Here is an 18,955-nt window from a genome sequence, read left to right as displayed (position 1 = left end):
TATAGAAGACATGATATAACTACCCTTAAGAGCGAATGGTATCTAGACGGCCTTGCACAAAGTCCTACCACCAAGTAAAATAACAATACTACCTTTATATTGCTGCTTGGTCCAACTTTTTATTATTGAATAAAATTTTCAACTTCAACAAAAAATAATTGATTAGCTAAATATGGAATTACACTGTTGTCCTTAACTGTATACTTTTTGGTTTAAGCCATGTACCATGTAGCCATGATAAAAAAAGTTCGCTGCAACAGTATTCTATATTTAAAATTATTTTTTTTGAATGAGCCAAAAACAATTCTCAATACATCGCTCTACAAAATGTTTATTGATTTCATTCATTGTTACCTCACAATCTGAAGATCCAATTTGACCTAACTGTCCACTCCACCCCACTTCCAACGAAAGTAGAGGGGAAGAACATTATCATTATGCGACGGCGAGTCGAAGAATTCCACCCAGATGGAACTCAACTTTCTATTCGACAACGTGCGAAAATCGTGTTGTATCATCGAATTCGCGCCAAAAGGACGCTACGGCTAACCTAAAAATCGACAAGAAATCCGACCGTTCTTTGCATAATATACTACTCGAGTGCCCCACGGCAATTTTTATGTAATACGCTGTAATAAACTGTTATGCAACTGCCATTTTGGCCTCATATTTTCGTCGGGTTACAATAGTCTCCGATCTGCCATGGCGGTGACCGTGTGCGTTTGAAATTGACAGTTTAGTGTTTTCTTTTTTTTTTCTTAGTGCCAGTGTTTTGTGTCAGTGATATTTTCACCAAAAAGGATTTAATTAGGTGAGAGTTGAGTAATTTTTTTTTATTACGTCACGACACTGTTACTGTTAATATTTCGATTATTATTATTATTTCTGGGCTCTACAAACACGTCGTGAAAGTCGCCTAGGAAATATTATGTGTTGACGAGTCGAGGCATGTCTATGAGATTTGATTACAAAATGCTTATTGCTCAATTTTTACCGGAATTCATCTAATGTTTAGTGATTGCGAAATATCTTAACACCACTAACCCACTTTTGTTAATTTTACGAATATATAATTATTAACGCGTATATAAAAAGTAAAAGTAACGTAAAACGAAACGGTCAAGTATGATGCGGTACAGTCGAGATTTGTTTTTTATTACGGAACAAGAAAACGGAAAAACTCTTTTGTTTTTTATTATTAAAAAAAAAACGATTCCGTGAGGTAATACATTAATCGATTTTATTGAATTATTACAGAATTATTGTGAACATTAATTTCTTTATTACAATTAAAAAAATCTTTCTATTTAAAATACACCTGACCGATTTTTTAAGTGTTTCAAAAACTAAAAAAGAATATTTAAGAGAGTTGCTATTAAGTAATTATTTTTTTAAATTGGTTTCACATTTTTTTTTGAAATTCAGTTCAACTTAAATTATACGTATAGTCTGTTTTCTTTAATGTAGGTCAGTACAGATCAAAGATGAGGTTGTATACTTGAATACTTTCTCTCAATGGAAAACAAAAAAAAAAGTCTTTTTACATGGTTATTATAAACAAAATTAATAATCATTATTTTAACGAATTAAATATAATATGTAGATTTTAGCATAACATTAATTGAAGTTCAAACAAAATAGTTTAAAAAAAATTAATAACTTAATCGTTTTTTTTTATTTAATAAAAATTATGCTATATGAACTTCTAAATAATATATTATTAAGACGGGGTTTCGAACCGGCGCCGGCGACCCATTTCACTAACCTTGTAAGGTGCGCACGCGCACTGAATACTTTGCGTTAGTTAAACAACATAAGGTGTGAACTAAGCAACTTGTTACAAAATGAATGTTCCATTACGTTATACGTAATATATGTAAATAGATTACACATAATTTATAACATAAGGATGATTAATGTAATCTTTATTATCTTGTGTTATATATTTTTTAATAAATAATAATAATAATATTCTGGGACATTTTCCACACACGGCCATCTGATCCCAAATTATGTTTGTACAGAGCTTGTGCTAGCTATGAAAACCAGACAACTAATATATTACATATACTATTTTTCTTTTGTAAATACATATATACTTAGATAGATAATTACACCTAGACTCATGACCAATAGATATGCACGCAAACATCTGTCCTGGGTGGGAATCGAACTCACAACCTTCGGCGTGAAAGGCAAGCAGCATCCACCAACCACGCCAACCGGCTCGTCAAATAAATAAATGTAGAACTAAAATTGTTATTCTATCGCAATCGAATCCAAACGTAATCGTTGCCGTTTGATCGTTTTCCTATTCTACTAACGCAACTTTTGTCGAAGTTTGATAAGTAAAGCCATTATAAATCAGCCTCCATAAGCAATTGGGCCCTCTGGTTTCATTTGAGTTAAGCGACCTAATACATGTATGCACAACCATCGCACTGCATTAAGGTGACGTGGTGTAATAAATGTCAAAACTTCTTAATCAACAGAAGACATTGACAATTATCATAAAATCAAAGTAAATACTCATTATAATTAACTCTTACATTTTGAAAAAAAAAGTGCATGTAACGCCTCCGTAAGTAAATTAAATAATGAATTATAAGATCCCTAACAGCTTGTGAATGTCCCACTGCTGGGCTAAAGGCTTTCTCTCCCTTTTCGAAGAGAAGATTTGGAGCTTATTCCATCACGCTGCTCAAATGCGGGTTGGTGGCAAACACATGTGGCAGAAGACATGCAGGTTTCCTCACGAGGTTTTCCTTCACCGTAAAGCACGAGATGAATTATAATCACAAATTAAGCACATAAAAATTCAGTGGTGCTTGGACTTGGACTTGGAGTGGGTTTGAACTCATGATCATCGGTTAAGATTCACGCCTTCTTACCACTAGGCCATCTCTGCTTTGTGACTACAAAGTTAATATATAAATAGACCAACGAGGCTGTTAATCAATCTTTATACAAATGCTTTATACATGGAAATTCAGTGGTGCTTGCCCGTTGAAAATTGAGTGGTTTGAACCCACGATCATCGGTTACGTGCATTCACGCGTTCATACCACTGGGCCATCTCGGCGCGTACGATAAGATCATCGAATCATAAACGAGAAGACATATAAGACATATCGTTGTAAAGTGAAATTAAACCTTAATTAAATTATAATTAAATTAATATTCATTTGCATTACAATAATTGTTTTATGTGACATTATTTAATGTAAAAAAAAGATAAAAATAAAATTAGGATGTTAGCGGAAGAAAATTATTCACACTCCAAGTTTAAATAATTGTTAGCTTATTTGTAGCTTATTCATAAGTATATAAGTCATTTTCTACGTTAAAAGCAGTGTAAAAAATGGAAGCAGATTTTAAATTCAACCTGTGCGAGGTGAGTGGTATAGGCTTAGAATACAGATCGACTGATTCAATAACTTTAAAGTAAATTCAACGGCTATTTTACTGAGTTCGAATTTCAAAAATTAAAAATAGTACAAAAATAGCTTTTGGTATGTTTACTAGTTTCCGCCCGCTATTCGCCTAGGTGTGAAGAGGGAGGGGTTCAGGTTAGGTATCTTTTTATTACCCCTTACAGCGTGTATATAAGATTTAAGAATACTCAGTTGAGTAGTTAAGGCGTGAAATCGTAACAAACAAACTCATTTTCGCATTTATAATATCAATTAGGATTATTAGCTATTTAAGGTTGTGAGGCATTTATTAAAAAAAAAATACTAGTTACTTAAAAAATTTGAATATCGAAAAAAAAATCGTCTCAAACATTAATAAAATACGAAACACAAATTAAAAAAAAATTGCGTCATGTAATTCGCAAAACAAATTCGAACGTAACATATTAACTGGGCCAAGTTCATAGTGTGCGCAGGCGCAGATTTCACTTGTTTCGCAAGCGGAGCAAGCCATCGAATCGGATTCCAAAAGTATTATATGTTTATCTTTAGTTGGGAATGTTTTATATTAATATTAACCTAATAACATAAACAAATCTGCATTATCATTCTTATAATATGGCAGTAAATATTTTGTCAATTCCCGGTACAATTTCAAATGAAATCAAATCTAATAGAGATTTGATTTCAAGATGACTCTTCTAAGAAATTTTGAATCAAAAACATTGAAGAAAGATCAAATGAAAAAGATTCTAAATATCGCTTTGTTTCCGTTTTTTTATGGTAGCACTAAATCTCATCATAAAAAAGACAAACAGAAGGAGAAAACGGTCCTGAACTCTTTTGTCTTTGCCTTTTTTTATAGAATAGGAAGGCGGACGAGCACATGGGCCACCTGATGGTAAGTGGTCACCAAACACCCTTAGACATTGGCATTGTAAGAAATGTCAACCATCGCTTACATAGCCAATGCGCCACCAACCTTGGGAACTAAGATTTTATGTCCATTGTGCCTGTAATTACACTGGCTCGCTCACCCTTCAAACCGGAACACAACAATATCAAATATTGCTGTTTTGCGGTAGAATATCTGATGAGTACCTACCCAGACGAGCTTGCACAAAGCCCTACCACCACTAAAAGAAAGCCCTACCACCAGTAAGTGCCTATTTATATATATATATATATATATATTATATTAAGCTAGTACCAGTTTCGAATGTAAATTCTACCGAGAAGAACAGGCAAGAAACTCGGTAGTTACTTTTTCATCAAACACTCATAGTCTTACTTATTACTGAGATAATGGTGAACTTATAAATGTTGATTACTCTCTCCATCATCATTGATTCGACATTCGATAGAAGAGGACAGCATTGGTTAACGTTTGTAAGAGTTTTGTTTTCCGAATACCATTTCCTGCATTTTTAAGCGAATGATTTTCTCAATGGATCCGTTGATGTTATTAAACCAAAATAGCTCAGTGGTCAGAACACTACAATCTTAACCAAAATCGTGAGTTCAAGCCGGAGTGAGCAGCACTGAATTTTCTAGTGTGATTTGTTTTTATAATTCTTCTCGTGCACGGTGGAGGAAAATATCGTAAGAAAGAAAATGTGTCGGATGGAAGTCTGCCATATCCACAAGCCGCAGTGGAGTGTTGGAATGTGATCGAAATCTTTTTAAAAGGAGAGGCCCCAGCAGTACATCTACAGGCTGATAATTTACTTTTACTTTATGCGTGAGTTTATCACAGGACCTTGGGAATTGTCAGATCAGAGGAGGATATCCAGAAGCACTTGATGTGGACTAAAAATTTTATATATTTTTAATAAGTCAAAACTGAAACTTAAATATATATTAGGTTTTATAAAAGTTATATAAGACGCAAAATTATGAGTAAGACCTTCGGACGGAGAGATTATAAAAGATGATGATGTATTAAGGGAAAGGAAGCTGTCATTTTGTTAATAAAGCTTTGTTGCCAGACTGTTTTTACATAATACAAGGACTGTAAATTAATTGTATCCATATGTTATCTGTGTGTTACTAGTACATTTGGCTTAATTCGTAAAAAAAAAATTAAGACTAGTCAAATTCTAAGATTTTAAAAATGGAATATTTCGTCAATTTAAAATTACTAATTAATGTTATATTCTACTACAATATATTAAATGTTAATTATAGTTATGTGCATATGAAGAACTCAAGTGTGTTTTTAAGTTTTAAAGCGTTCGTCAAAGTGGAAAGAGCACGCGGCTTTTATCTAAAGGTTTAATCGGCGCTGGAGCAGCTTGAACAAGTTCTAAGCTTTCTCTTTAAGGCAGAAGGTCTTGAATCAGCATGGGATATTTACGAACTATCAACGTTTCTATTAGAATGCATTACGCGCCTATTTCCTGTTTGACATTATCATCATATTCGCATAATTAAACCGAACACATATCGAGATAATACAGATCGCTTAATTGATTGATATCCTTTGGGCATAGTGCACACAGATGCACTTTTCGTACCCACACAAATTCCGAATGAACGACAAATCGACACGGAAAAAGTTCAACCGCAACACCAAAGTCTACTAACTCCAGCTATTATGATTTTTTTATTAGCTGACTGATCTAACCGAAGGACTTCGGTTTTTTTTTATAGAATAGGAAGGTGGACGAGCATATGTGCCACCTGATGGTAAGTGGTCACCAAACGCCCTTAGACATTGGCATTGTAAGAAATGTCAACCATCGCTTCTAGCCAATGCGCCACCAACCTTGGGAACTAAGATTTTATGTCCATTGTGCCTGTAATTACACTGGCTCACTCACCCTTCAAACCGGAACACAACAATATCAAGTATTGCTGTTTTGCGGTAGAATATCTGATGAGTCGGTGGTACCTACCTAGACGAGCTTGCACAAAGCCCTACCACCAGGGCTCTGAAGCCTTAAATAAAAAAGAAAAATACGAATCTCTATTAATTAAACACTTAAGAAATGTGGAACACATATGAATAATATGTAAATCTTACCGAACGTGACCTCGTGTAGTAGTTATTATATCATGGTTACGACTTAATACGTAATCAAAAGCTTAAGCTATGAATAAAACATTTTTTTTTTTTGTAACCGACACTATTTATAAAATAAATCAAGTTCGAGTTTCAATTTGACTGGTCCCGTATAATAAAATATAATAATTTAATTTCGTTTATATAATTATCAAAAGTATGATGATTGTTTAATACCTTCATAAGGAAGTCACTTGCACTTTGTGAAGTCAAATGTCAAATGCACGTTGCATATAAATATCATATTTTGGTAATTTTTTAATCCTTAAACGTAGATTGTGATGCTGCTTAGAAATAAACTTGTAGACACATTAAAATAACATGAATATAAATTAAAGATAAGATAACAGTCTTAAGAGTATACGCCTGGGATGGTACAGTAACAATAACAGTAACAGCCTGTTAATGTCCCACTGCTGGGCTAAGGCCTCCTCTCCCTTTTTGAGGCGACGGCTTGGAGCTTATTTCACCACGTTGCTCCAATGCGGGTTGGTAGAATACACATGTGGTAGAATTTCAATGAAATAAAGTTGTTGTCCTTCGCCGTCAAGCACGAGATGAATTATAGACACATATTAAGCACATGAAAATTCAGTGGTGCTTTCCTGGGTTTGAACCCTCGATCATCGTTTAAGATTCACGCGTCCTTACCGCTGGGCAATCTCGGCATGGGATGATACTAATACAAAAAATACCTTACAAAATATTATAAAAGAGCCTCTGTACATTTGTGAAGGCATGACAAAAACTTTTAGTGACTTTATGATAAACAAAATTTCGGAATAGACTCGCCATAGTAAAGTTGAAAGTAATCATGATTGATGTAATCATGATGCTATACTATAGATTATTTATTATTCTAATCACTAGTTGATTACGATTGTCAGATTTCCGTTCCGACGGTTGAGCTCACGATGCTCTCTCTGAACATGAGATGATTTCGTCTTCTTTCTTTCATTTTCATGAAGAATTCAATAGAATGTTACATTGAGTCAATATTCACTTTTACCATCCTTTGTTTTTCAACATTTTTATTATGAAAAAGGTAGGTAATCTGACAAATAAACCACCTGACGTTAAGTTGTCACCACCATCCATAGACTTTGGCGCTGCAAGAAGTAATCATTCGATACATATTTAATGCACCATCAATCATCATCATCAAATCCTGTTGTGCGGTAGAATATCTGTTGAGTGGCTGGTACCTACCAGACGGGCTTGCACGAAGTCCTACCACCAAGTGAGTTATAATCTCCATTTAAAATAATCGCATTCAATATATGCTATTATTAAAGAAGACAGTTGTAGCTAAGAAGAAAGTTGGGTGGTTTTTACACTTCTATTACGGAACCCTAATATCATTGACCTACAGATGAATTTTAATTCAATTGTATATTTCGTGAAATGGTACTTGAATGCATATTAATATACATAATAGCTAACCGTTTTGCTTTAAGACAAAAGAGACTTTTCACTGACAAAATGTAAGACGTGCCATGTCCCGCTTAATTGTCACGTTTCTGTTCGTATAATAAGTTTCATATTTAGAAGTAAATAGTTGGCTAAACTCGGTAGTAACTCTTAGTCTTCATGGTTTTTTTTTATTTGAGTGAAAATCACCTTCACTTATTGATTTAATAGTGACGAGGTCGGGTCCATCAGAAATAATGTATTGGCCAGCTGGTGCACCACCGCCCGTAGACATTAAAGCTGTAAGAAATATTCTCATTCCTTGCATCGCCAATTTTTGTAATTCCGAACTGATAAAACTACTAAACATCAAAACATAATACTAAGGGTCCGTTCACACAGACCGGCTCGGAGAGCATCGGCCTGCTTTTTTCTTTTCACACAGACCGGGTCGTATACGCTTGGAATTGGCCGGAGCGGAGCCGCCAACTATTTCACATCGACCGGCTGGAAGAGATCTGAAAGCGGGTGCGAGCGAGAAAGAGCACGCAAGCGGAGCCGGTCGGCTCCTTTTATTACTTCACACGAAGCGCGTTCAGGCATTTTTAATGACAAAAAAGGTGCAAATGCAAAAATAAACTTTACTACAATCACTCAAAACACTGTTTCCAACGTGATAAAAATCTGCTCTCCTCTCCGAGCCGGTCTGTGTGAACGGACCCTAATTACTTATCACCTAACAGCTTCACTTCACTTATTAATTAATTGGTATATGAAACTGTAATGGGGTGGTGTCTGGTGGAGGATACTCTTTGGAAAAACAAGACTAATTGCTCTTACAAATGCGGTTTATTTTCCATCATACGGGTGGTTACACTTAACAAATAGGCGAATGCACCTCTAAGTACGGAGCCAGCAGACTATCCCACCAGGTGGAAGTAGCCGGTAGCACTCGTACCAAGAAGCGAGTATTTTCTTAGAAAGCCTTCAAATAATGTCCCAGCAGGTGTGGAAGCACTATCTTGCAGCTATTAAGATCCCTAAGACTCGATACAAATATTTAAACACACCGAGCAGGTCATTATTCCTGAGCGAATCTTGCCAGCGCGTTTCAGCTTTGGTCGCGTATCGTAAAGCACCATCTAGTGATGAAAGTTTTAACTAAGTTCTATGGTTGGGTTTGAGATGGCGCTAGTTTCTTTGTTATAAAACAAAATTAACAATAAAATATTACAACAATAGTGGGCAAGTAGTGTGATACACCATAGGCACTTATACACTCAAATTAATGAAGGTAGAAAGAAATAACAAAAATAAAACAAGATAACAATCAAAATAATTAATTAAATAAATAAAATTCCTATGATGCTAATTCAGTGCTTTCATTAAAATTTCCTTAAAACTATTGAGGATTTCGTTGAGAATGTCGATTACTTGACCATGAATAAGACATGACCACCTTGTCATGTCTTATTCATGCTATGGTAAATTATTTAAGGATGAAACATTTAACTTAAATAGCATATATTTTTAATCTATCATAATTAACACTTCTCAAAAAAAAAAATACACAAGGTTCACAGTTTAAATTCGCTTACAATTTTAAATTAAAAAAATGACTTAAATAGTCACCAACTAGTTCCATCAATCTCTTTAATTCATTTAAATACGTTTACAATATAATTTAAATATAGAACGTGTTCTTAAAAAAAGAAACGTGTGGTGATCCTACACTTAGTGCGCATGAGTGGTTGTGAGCAACTCTCTCTGAAGGTCTATAACCTTGTAGTGCATTTGTTTCAAATAAAACGAACATTATTCTTAATGAATTCTCAATATTAGTTTAATTAGCGCTCTACTATAATGGGCCGGAACTTTGTCAAAGTATATCGAAAATGACAGTTCTCGAGCAAAGAATTTCTGTACAATGATTATTATCCGAATCTGGTGAAGCTAAAAGAGAACGTAACCACTCGCGGGGACCACTTGCGTTTCTCAATTCGAAAAGGTGGAATTTTGACTGATAGCTATATAGATAGGATAGGACTTTATCGATACAAAATAAAATTTAATTATTGAACTGGGCCGTCAACAGCTATTCCTTGATCACATTAATATTAATCTATTAAAAAAGTAAAAGCCCGTAAACGTAAAATAATCAATACTAGAAGACCAAAGCAACGTTTTATTTTATTTTACCGCTGCTACCTAATAATTTAAATGTTATACATATATATATTTTACCCCGCGGACTTTCTTTCGCCGGCTCTTCTCGGGTCTGATGCGTTTATTTCCGAACCGGTGGTAGATTTGTGACAATCAATAAGAAAGTGTAACGCTTCTATATTGAATAAAGATTTTTGACTTTGACTTTCAAATAGGCATTATACGTCAATATGGTAGATTGTGAACGATTTTAGTCATTAACCGAATTCCACGTGGGCGAAGTCGCGTACACCAGTTATTTATATATAAAAAGTATAGATATTAGTTATTACATTTTTCTTCATCTGTTCGTGTGTAAAATCAAATAACAAGTTCAAGTTCGATCTTATTATTTCAACTTATCCGATTAAGTTGAAATTATGCACGTAATGGTAAATTAAAATTACAAAACAATGGTATATTAAAATTAATTTTATTTTAGTGTATAGATTAATTAAAAAGCTATTTTAATTATATTATCAATTCATAAAAACACTAAACCCCAACTCACTTCAAGTTGCAGTCTATAAATGTCCCACTAGAGCTAAGACCGTCCCTTTAACATCTCCACGTTTTGGACATCGTTCGAACACACTGCTCGATCCGGCTTCATCCACACATGCTTAGATTTGTAAGCACGAGATCAATTGTAAGCATAAATTAAGCACACGAACAGTCTATAGGCTTAGGCCCAACCCAATGATCGACTTCATTAACTCAAAAAAAATACTGCGACCCATGTTTCACCAACAGTGTATTTTTATTTAATAACATAGAATATATTCTGAGTCGTAAGTAACCACTTTCCGTGTAAATAGAAACAAAGAAAACGTTGTAATGAACTATTTTCTTATAACTGAGTTTCTTGCCGGTTGTTCTCTGCAGAATCTACAATTACTTCTCTGTAGATTCCAAAATTGCTTGTAAAAGTCAACTTGAATTAAGTATCTAAAATATTTAATTAAATTATTTAAAAAAATAACCTGATTTTCTTCACTTCAGTATGGCAGAACGCCAACAGTCTTCCGTTCCAGGTTAGTAGGATAGTCTGATAGCTAGCAGAATTCAGGTCATCGATTTATTGGATTAACCGTAACCGTAACAGCCTGTGAATGTCCCACTGCTGGGCTAAAGGCCTCCTCTCCTCTTTTTAAGGAGAAGGTTTGGAGCTTATTCCACCACGCTGCTCCAATGCGGGTTGGTAGAATAGACACATGCAGGTTTTCTCACGATGTTTTCCTTCACCGTCAAGCACGAGATGAATTATAAACACATGAAAATTCAGTGGTGCTTGCCCGGGCTTGAACCCACGACCGATGATCGTGGGTTCAAACCTAAGTTAAGATTCACGCGTTCTAACCACTAGGCCATCTCCACTCTCCACTAGGCCATCTCGATTTTGGTTTGAAGGGTGAGCCAGTTTAATTACAGGCACCTTTGTGACGTAGCATCTTAGTTCCCAAGGTTGGTGGCGCATTGGCGGTTTTAGTGGTGGTTAATATTTCTTACGACGCCAATTGCTATGAACTATACTGACCATTTACCATCAGATTAGCATTGCTAATTGGCGGTAGAAAATATGTTGAGAGGCACAATGCCCTATCTCCAATACAGAACTTTTTTTTTAAATTAAATACTTTTATTTAAATTATATATCCTATATTTTTCTGTACAACTGCAACGTGTATGCAAACATTCACGATAACCGCTTGAGTAGTACAATAACAAACGTCACAGATTCGATGTGTTAAGCCATTTTAAAAATCACATGGTAATACATGAACAAATCCAAAACGGTTCTCCATTGCGATGTTGGAACTGCGAAAGTGTTATTGCAATATTTAGAAATAAGGTCAGTAAGTTCTGTCAGTAACGCTGTCAGCATAGCAATCGAGTCAGACCGATTTTATGTAACTGAGTCATCTTCATGACTCTTGTGTCTGTATGTCTTAAACAATAATATTTAACATATCATATTTAAACGTCAATAGTGTGATTTGAGCCGAGATGGCCCAGTGGTACGAACGCGTGAATCTTAACCGATGATCGTGGGTTCAAATCCGGGCAAGCACCACTGAATTTTCATGTGCTTAATTTGATTATAATTCATCTGCATGTGTCTAATTTCATTGAAATTATGTCACATGTGTATTCTACCAACCCGCATTGGAGCAGCGTGGTGGAATAAGCTCCAAACCTTCTCCTTTAAAAGAGGAGAGGCCTTTAGGCCAGCAGTGGGAAATTCACAGGCTGTTACGGTGTGATTTACAGGCTTCTAGCGATGTAAAAAGCGCAGCTTCCATCTTGACCTCCTAATTTATTTATTTTGATCTCCAATAGTTGTTTTTTTTTATAGAATAGGAAAGCGGACGAGCATATGGACCACCTGATAGTAAGTGGTCACCAACGCCCTTAGACATTGGCATTGTAAGAAATGTCAACCATCGCTTACATATCCAATGCGCCACCAACCTTTGGAACTAAGATTTTATGTCCCATGTGCCTGTAATTACACTGGCTCACTCACCCTTCAAACCGGAACACAACAATATCAAGTACTGCTGTTTTGCGATAGAATATCTGATGAGTGGGTGGTACCTACCCAGACGAGCTTGCACAAAGCGCTACCACCAGTACATAACATACATCTAAAGCACGATAAAACTGTTTTTTTTTTAATACAGGGTTACAGGGTAATATGTCACGATCCTTTTAAAGAGTTATAGTTCAGGACAATAGCTATCAAATGACCCCCAAAATGCTTATGCAAAAGTGTATCGTTTTCGAGTTATTAATTTTTTAATATTTTTTTTATTTAAAGGATGTTTAAGATTCTAAAATTCAATAAAAAAAAAATCAACGTATTTTCCCTATTTTTTTTTGTATTTCTTGCTAGGGTACATCCTAGTTAATAATAACCAGTTATAAAACAAAAACAATCTTCAAGCATTTTTAAATTACAGATCCAAAACTGTACAACTTTTCGATTTTTAATTTTGATTCTTTAAGTTACTCGCAATTTTTTTGTAAAAATCACTATGGCTCTTATCGTGCGGATCATTTTAAAAACATCTGCGTTTCCTTAGCTATCCATCGGTACATAAAAAGTACAGTAACAATCATAAACTCAGGAGAAAATTAGATAACAAAGAGACCAGGTAGGAAATTCTAAGAAATGCTATTGTTAAGAAATTAAATCTGGATCAAAGACAAAAGGACCTCAATGCAAAGTAGTTAAAGATTATTTTTAATAGGGGTAATAGGTAAAAAAGGAGAGATAAACCAAAGCTGTTTGTGGAATACTATTATCAATTCCTTTGAATTTACCGTCATTTTTTCTAATTTCCTTTTATCTCATTTCTTTTAGGAATAAGAGTAATAAAACCTTGTCGGGGTACATAAAACTCACTGTACTTGCACTGCTCGTATAGTGTGGACGCGCTTTAGTGAATATTGATCTCTTAAATTTTTGAAAAAAAACGCTTCGTTTACTGGACTCTGTTTCTTACAACTTCGTGACTCGGCTAGCTAAAAGGAATTTGTAGGGGGGGCCCCTACCCGGGATGGTCCTCCCCGACGGTTCATCCGTCGTGTCGATTCATTTAGGCCCATAGGGCCAGGGTCGTTGTGACCCAGCGGCTATCCTTCTTCATCGGTAATCTTGTTCACTAGTAATGTCGTCCTACCGTGTCTCCAGATCGTCGTCTTCCTCTTCACCGATGCCCGCATCGGCGCTGATGGTCGGCGACAATAGGAGCTCACGAGGTAACGGACGCCCCTCAGGTGGTCTGGCATGAAGCGGTGCTATACCGTGGAGGTGTACGCTCGCACTGCTATCTGCCTTAGCAAATAGCGAGCGAGCGAGCTTGCGGACGAACTCCTCCACGGTGGGCGTCCTGGTGTCTCGATGGATGACATCATTTCTGACGTACCTCGGAGCTCCTACAATCAAGCGTAGGCATCGGTTCTGTTGGATCTGAATCCTCCGTTTCTGGTACGCTGAGCAGAGTGCGTACCAGGCGGGGGCCGCATACGTCAGGCGCGAGCGGACGTAGGCACCGTAGACCCTCAGTCTGGTCTTCAATGGAAGCCGCGACGTGAAGAGGGTGTGCAGCTTAGACCGGGCAGCCGCGGCATGACTCACCACCTTGTTAACGGTGGGTATCATGCGCAGCCTGCGGTCCAAGTGACACCCCAAGTAGCAGACTGAGGTCTGCCATCCCACGTCCTGGCCTCGAAAGGTGAGCCGACGCATCGGCTTATCAGCACCGACAAGCAGAGCGGCCGTCTTATCGACGTTGACAGCCATCCTCCACTTGTCTAGCCAATCCGGTATCAGATCCAACACTCGTTGCATCCTGTTTATTGCGACGACCTGGTGGTAGGACGACGAAAAGAATGCGCTGTCGTCCGCGTACAGGGCCAGCATCACATCCTCTTCACTCTCACGCAGATGGTCGCGGAGGGTAGGGATGTCGTCCGTGTACACCGCGTATAGACGCGGTGACAGGCAGCTACCCTGGGGTACTCCGGCTCGAATGGGGCGCGGCTGAGAATCCGCGCCTTCCACCGAGACATAGAAGCTTCGGCCTTCCAAAAACGACGCCACTACTCGCACATACGCGAGAGGCGCCGAGGTGTTCAAGAGCTTAGCCAGGAGTCCGGCATGCCACACCCGGTCGAAGGCCTTCTCCATGTCGAGAAAGACCCCGACGGTGGGATGCCCTTTGTTTCGCTCACTGGCTAAGTGGCTAAGAACTCTCGCCAGCTGGAGCGTCGTTGAGTGGTCGCTGCGGAATCCGAACTGCTCCTCGCGCAGGGACAGGTGAGGCGCGAGTCTCCGCAGCAACAGACGCTCGAACAGCTTGGCGATGTGCGAGAGTAGCGTGATAGGCCGATAGCTTGCCGGGAAGGCCGACAGGAATACCTCCACTTGCCTCTGGATCGCCGCGTGATGATGGACGACATCGATCTTTGATAAGTCCGGTGGGTTGGGGGTGAATTGACCCTCCAAATGTTCCGCCAGGATCTCTGCCCTGTCGCTGGCGGAATATCTTCTGTTACCCGCTCGATCTAGGAGCGGGTAGACAGGCGAGTCATGTCCGGTAAGCTGTTTGCAGAGGTGGTACAGCGTAGTGTCGTGCTCGGATGCTCGATCGATGGTGGCCTCCCAGTAGTCATCCTCGAGAGCCACGAGCGCACACGACACTTCCTCTGCAATCCTATTGAGGTCACGCTTCACCCTCGGGCAGCGCGTTCGCGCCCACAGTCGGCGAAGAACTCGTTTCTTCCTCAGCTTCGCTCGGAGCGAGCTCGGCAGCTGGTCCTGACGACTTCTCGGCGTGCTTCCTTGAGAGGTGGCTGCTTCTTTGGCTTTCTGGATCGCCTCAGAAATTTTAGAAGCAGCTCCTTCCACATCTTCAGTCGTCGCGATCGGGACCGTGAGCTCAAACTCCGAGAGCTCTGAGGAGTAGCGCCCCCAGTCGACCCGCAAACGAGGGGAGCGGGGCACTGTGAAGTCGCGCTGGAGGGCGATTGTGACCACAATCGGTAGGTGCTGTGTGTTGAGGTCGTAATTCACCTCAACATCGATGGGTGCGTCTAGTCGGTGGTGCAGCACGATGTCCAGGACGTCCGGCTGGTACGAAGGGTTAGTCGGTATGTGGGTCGGCGCTCCTGGACCCAACACACCGTAACCTTGTCGTTCGCTATCCTCGAGCAGGTGCCTACCCGCCTGGGTGATGACGCGCGAGCCCCAAGCGTGGTGCTTCGCGTTCAGATCACCCACGATCAGTGTAGGCATCGGCGAGTCGATAAGCGATTGGACATCGGTGCTGCAGAAAACCTGTCCGGGTGGCTTGTAGGCGGCATACAGCAGCAGCTCCGTCTCACCAGCATGCACACGCACCCCCTGCGTACGTAGGCTTACAAAAGGTGCATGTGCAAGTTCTTCGTGTATGATATCCCTCCTCACTAGGGCTGCAATCGAAATACATTATGCCTAATATTATTTAGTTTAAGTTCTCATCAATAGATGGCGTTAGATGTATTTTACATCGCGCTATAAGAATGTTTTTTTTTCAAATTACTAAGTAAGTTTTGTAACTTCATAATGAGAGAGAACAATTACACTATCTGACCAGCAGTATATACTCGGTGGTTATATTTTGAAGTCTCACAGTACCAATACAACCGGGTAACCCCAAACAGTAATGTATGTATACATGAATTAATTTACATGATTTATTAACTTATTTTTTCAAGATTGCATTATTTACACTTGCTACAATTTCGGTTTCTTGACTTTCGTCCATAAAATCGCGACGAAGACACGATATAAGTCCTGTGTAAATTAAAACAATAACAAAAAAAAATGTACGGTTGGGAAAGAAGAGACCCGGGGAGGAACGAAGTCCATTGCGATATTTTTTCGTGTGTGTATGGACTTCAGGAACAGCCTTGCTACTGGATACGTACCGATGAGCAAGTCGTTCAATGGTGACATGGTCACACGCACACTTTCGTTATTTTTTTGGATTTTTTCGTCTGTTCTATCTGCTCTATTATTACGCATGCTTAATGCTTTTTTTGTTTTTTAAATGTATAGGCTAGCGCTTGACTATTATCACACCTGATGGAAAGTGAGGTATAGTCTTAGATGGAGCGCGCTTGCCTAGAAGATGCCTATTCACTCTAGACTTGAAGGTACCCACATTGTAGGCGGTGGGGAAAACGGAGGTCGGGAGGATATTCCAGACCTTGGCGGTGCGTATCAGAAACGAGGAAGCAAATCGTTTCGTACGTGTCTTAATGACATCAACTACGTACGGATGCAGATCTTTTCGATGCCTCGCATATTATTTCGCTTTATTAGTTCGACGGCCCAAATGGGCCCCCTTGCGTCTTGCTGGCATTTTTCCCTATTAGCCTCTCCCAAGGTGCGCCAAAGCTCCCTGTCCTCCGCCTTCCGCATCCAGTTGGTGCCCGCCACCTTCTAAAGGTCGTCGGTCCACCTGGCTGGAGGGCGCCCTACGCTGCGCTTGCCGATTCGCGGTCTCCACTCTAGGACTCGTCTGCTCCAACAGCCATCATATGGATGATACCGGATATGAAATACTAAACAAAGTAAAGATGACTTATTGTACCAGACACTCAACAACAAGGAAATCTATCATAGATCATATATGCAGTAATTTAAAAAACAACTATTTCCACATGGCACTAATTAACCCCTCCTAGTTAAGAAAGTTCAAACCTCCACCCAAGATACATCACAAGCATACATACAAGCTATCGACTACTCCAAACTACATACAACAGCCAAGATACTTAAAATTTACAAATCAGACCCGGAGTGTACACGCCTAGAAAAAGATATTAAAGAAACAATAAGAAGATGTAAAACAACAAAAACAAAAATATTAAACCCACCGCAGAAAGACTGGATCAACAAGAATGTAATCACCAAAATCAACCAAAGAAACTGCTTGTGGAATGAACTCAAACAAAGACCATATGCTAAAAAGCTAGAGGAAGATTTTATAAAACGAAAAGATGATACAGCTAAAATGATCCAAGATACAAAAGATGCGTACTATCTTAAGGAATTTAATAAGTGTAATAACAAACCTGGAAGAACATGGAAATTGATATGACACACTACATATACTATTTTTCTTTTGTAAATACATACTTATATAGATAAATACACCCAGACTCAAGACAAACAGACATGTTCATGCACACAAATATCTGTCCTGAGTGGGAATCGAACCCACGAACTTCGGCGTGAAAGGCAGGTTTCCACCAACTACGCCAACCGGCTTGTCAATTTTTTAAAAAGAATACATAAATAAGTATTGACTTTTTAATAGGAAATACACAAATAACAAACAAATAATCATTAATTTATTTAATTGCAAGTTTTCGCAAAGAACGTCTTTCCTGACGGGGGTCCCCCGACCGCACAATTTGTCTATTTTTATTTTGTTGTATTAGGTAGATAGACTGGTGAGTGGGCAATGTCAAGTGGTCACCACCGCCCATGCATAATATATTATAGCTATTATCAAATCGCATGGAATATGTAAATTTGCCATAAATATATAAATATATTTAATTGAATAGAGTTTCATTATTATTTATTCTGCACGAAAACATTACCAATAGCACGGTCTTAACAGATCGCGGGACGCACCTTGAGAGCGTGGCATTTTTCGCCTAATTATATGCGGTAAAGCCGGATTTAAAGGTCCGGAAGCCCTGGGGCAGTAAAAGAGTGGCCCCTAAAATTTTTCCATATAAATTCATTATACTTACAGTAACAGACTGTGAATGTCCCACTGCTGGCCTAGGCCTCCTCTCCCTTTTTGAGGAAAAGGTATGGAGCTTATTCCCCCACGCTGCTCCAATGCGGGTTGGTGGAATACATATGTGGCAGAATTTTAATGAAATTAGACACATGCAGGTTTTTTCACGATGTTTTCTTTCATCGTATAGCACGAGATGAATTATAATCACAAATTAAGCACATAAAAATTCAGGGGTGCTTGCCCGGGTTTGAACCCACGATCACCGGTTAAGATTCACGCGTTTTTACCACTGGGCCATCTCGGCTGGGCCATCATAATACTTAATTGTGTATAATCCTCGAAATTGATATATTTTTTGTGGAGATCCCAAATTATCCTCTAAATCTGGCGCTGGGTCAAACTGACAGTGCACAGGAGGAGGAGAGGCCTTAGCCCCACAGGAAGATATTTACAAACTGTTACTAAGTTCATTAACCTTTCATAGTATTATTTTTGTGAAAAGCGAATTTTAGTATTTACGTAAAGTGATTGTCAGTCGACATCAAAAGTGG

This window comes from Nymphalis io, chromosome 27 (genome assembly GCF_905147045.1).
Source record: "Nymphalis io chromosome 27, ilAglIoxx1.1, whole genome shotgun sequence".
Classification (NCBI taxonomy): domain Eukaryota; kingdom Metazoa; phylum Arthropoda; class Insecta; order Lepidoptera; family Nymphalidae; genus Nymphalis; species Nymphalis io.
Note: the sequence above shows the minus strand (reverse complement) of the source record.